Below are 3,925 nucleotides of genomic sequence, written 5' to 3' on the forward strand. Positions count from 1 at the left end.
CCAGAGATAACATAGGTATTTCACTTTAGTATATACTAACCTTGTCTTTACTAAACCAGACAGGATTTATTTCTAGGCTCTTGTTATCACTGCCACCCTAGCCTGAAGCTGAAGTTCTCAAAAGCTGACCTGGGGCTCAAGTTCTCAAGCCAATCTGGGACTAAAGTGATCAAACTAGTCTGACACTGAAAATTCCTAGAAACCCCCTCATCCAAAGACCCTCCCTAGTAATCAAGATCTAAGAAGAAGATGCACCCAAAAAATGGACTTCCTCGTTCTAAAAATTATGACTGTTTATACCTAAACAAAACAGACATCATGTTTTATGATTATTGTTCCTATACTTTGAGTACCTTACCTTTTGGAGTAAAATCCTTCACTTATTTCCCCTCACTCATCCTACTGCTGTAAAACTCCTTCTATAATAAATACACATGACTCCTGGCCATCAGGGCTGCAGTCCTGAGTTTACTCTGGCTGTAGCTGGCTGAGAACATGCTAAAGGGCATGAGGTCTTAGTCTTATTCCTGTTCACCCGTGTTGCCTTCCTGTGCACCCACCCTGGCTGGGGTACGGCTCCCCGCTTTCTATTATTTTTGATTCACCCAGTATTTTCTGTTAGAGAAGATCAGACATAGAAAAAAAAATGAATAATTATTGGGTTGTTAAAAAAGCCATGACATATTTTTTTCTGTTTTTCAAAGATAATTTATTTATATAAAGAACAAAGATCAATCAATGATATATTGTTCATTTTGTTCAATAACTTTTTGCCAACTTTCAGTGAGCTTCATAATTCCTTGTTTATAGGAGGACCTGTCTCTATTGATGAAGAACTGAACAAGGCACTGATTTACAACCTCATCTAATTGAACATTATACCTTACAAACAGTTTTGAAGAGTGTGAAACAAGTGAAAGTCTGACGGTGCAAGGTCAGACAAGTATGGTGGGCGTGGGAATACATCCCATCCAAGCTCTAATAATTTTTTTCAGATGATCAAACTTGTGTGTGGTCTCACATTGTGATGGGACACAATTCTTTTACAATCAATGAGAGGTGGATATTTCTGGATGATAGATTCATTCAAACTGTCCAATTGCCGACAGAACACATTTGAATTGTTTGATTCCTTGGTAGGAGCTCGAAAAACATAACACCTTTAAAATCCCATCACGCCTTTCTCTGATGAATGTCTGCTTTCAATGTCATCATGTCAGGACCAAAATTGTTTGTGCACCACATTGTTGTAAACAGTCTACTTCTCATCACTAGCTATCAGTCGCTTGAAAAATGGATAATTTTCCTCATGTTTAATGAGCATATTGCAGATGTTTATATGTGTTGTCAGATAAACTTCTTTGAGTTCATGAGGAACCCAAATAGTGAGCTTGGTTAATGTATACCAGCTTGGTTATGTATACTGGGTGCTCATGAACAGTTGAATGATAGATGGCCAATGTTTCTTCAATCTCGTGTCATGCAATGGGTTTGACCAATGCCTTTATTTTGTCATCACCAACCTCAAGGAGATCTCCCTGACCGAGGAGGGTTATTGAGATCAAAATCATCAAAGCAGAATTTCGTGAACCATCATTGACACTGAGATTCTTACAGTGCATTGTCACCATAAACTTTACACAACTTTTCACAACCTTGATGTGCATTCTTTCCTTTACAGAGGTTATATAGTAAAATATGAGGAAAATGCACAGTTTGGTCTTCCACCTTCGACTTGTTTTAAAATCTCTAAAATTCAATCGAATGGCTAGTGTTTTTCTTTTAGAATGGAGCTAGAACTGTCAGCTGTCAAGTGACATAGCGATAACATAGATGTGAATGACTCTAGTACTTCCAAAAATGAACTAATGCCATCTGTTGCAAAATGCATCATGAGTTTTCCAACAACTCCATATAATATAACCTGAGTATGTTTTCCTGATTCTGGAAAGACTGACACAGGTTTTTAAGGAAAAGAACCCCATTATATTTGGTAATGTCTTAATTTTCTTTACCACCATTTATCTCATTATATCAAAATGAAATCTATGTTTTAATATCTGTTAAATATTCACACTGTGGCTATCATAATTTAAACAAAAATTTCACTACATTGTATAGAAATTTTATTTTGATTAGCATCTAAGTTTTTTTAAAAGGTTTTTGTGATAGGGCACATGCATTCACCAGAGAGACAGACAGAGAGAAGTGAAAAATCATCTTCAAGGAGAAATGGCCACTCCACAGTTTCTTCACTTCCATTCTCCTCTCAGGATTTTGGGCATGCACACACATGTGTCTGGTGTGATTTTTGAACCACCAGGTCTAGCACTTGAAACAAGGTAGGCCATGTGGGAGTCCAGTGCCTTAACCACTACACCACCTGCTGGCCTCAGCATCAAAGTTTTTAGTACCTGAGATTAACAAAATGATTATAAACTGTACAAATATGAGGCAAATTCAATAATCTGGTACTTTAAAAATAGATCTTTTAAATATGAGATTAACAGTTACAGATATTAATTGTAAAAAAAATAATTAAACCAAAGAAAGTGTTTTAAACAATCACATATTTTCATCACCCAGTAATACTGTTAATATTTTGTTTTAGGGACCAGCAGATGGAATAGTGGATACATCACTGGACTCCCACATGATTGATAGCCATTTGAGTCCTGGTCCCAGAAGCTTGAAAATTACTCTGAGTGCATGTGCATGCATGCCCAAGATCCCAGGAGAAGAATGGAAGAGAAGGGATTGTGAGGTGGCCATCCTTCTCAGAAGGTTTTCCCTCTAACTGTCTCTTTCTCTCTTACTCTTTCTCTGGTGAGCACATGCAATCTATGGCAAAAACCTTTAAAACAAAACAAAAACATTTGTTACTTTTTTCACTTGACATTTTGTTTTTTAAATTATACACATAACTGCATATTTTAATCAACTGAATATTATCGCAAGCATTTTACTTTTAAATGTTTATTTATTTCTTTCTTCCAAGAGAGAAGGAGAGAAAGAGAAAGAGGGATACCCCTAAAAGGGCCCTCACAAAGCAATTGACATGCAGTCTCAGCTGGCCAGGATCACAGACATGCACATTTGCATTTTATGCACTCTGGGAGTTTTCAGGATATGAATCCAGGACTTCTCCCATGTGACCCCAGTTGTGTTACCACTGTGCTACCACCTGGTCCCACCATAAGCATTTTAATATCATGAAATATATTTTGCAAATATGATGGAAGATTATAATGGTTGAATTGAAGAAATAAATACCTTATTTTAACTATCTTAATGTCAGATACTTAAGTTATTTTTAACTTAATCATTATATAAATATGCTACTATGGAGAACATTTTTTAATTAATCTTTTACTACAGTCTCAATCATTACATTAAATAAAATCAACAAAAATTAATTGATTGAGCTAAAGATACTACCATTTTAGATAGATGAATTATTCCTCAGAAAAGTTATATCAAACTATAGGCTAATTATTTTTAAACTGCATTTCACCTAAACATTAGCAAATACAGATACTAGATATAGTTTTTTTATTTTTATTTTTTTTATTTGCCAGAGTATGCATGTGCTCTCCAGAGAGAAAAAGAGATGGTAAAAAAGCACTCGCCTTGGGGATAATCTCACTGCAATCCCTTCTCCATTTCTCCCTGTTTTCGGGATCAAGGACACACTCACACATGTACCCACTGTGATTTTCAAGCCACTGGGTCTCGAACTTGAGCTGAACAGTTGGACATGTGGAATTGAAGTGCCTTAACCACCATGATACTAGCTGGCCTAGAATGTTGTTATTTTAAATTATTCTTTATTTTTCCTAATTTTGCTGAAATTGGTAATCTCCATTTGATACTATTGCTTTATTTATTTATTTTTTGAATTTTTTGGTGTTTTTTTTTTTTTTTT

Source organism: Tupaia chinensis, unplaced genomic scaffold (assembly GCF_000334495.1).
Source record: "Tupaia chinensis unplaced genomic scaffold, TupChi_1.0 Scaffold149552_1, whole genome shotgun sequence".
In the NCBI taxonomy this organism is placed as follows: Eukaryota; Metazoa; Chordata; class Mammalia; order Scandentia; family Tupaiidae; genus Tupaia; species Tupaia belangeri.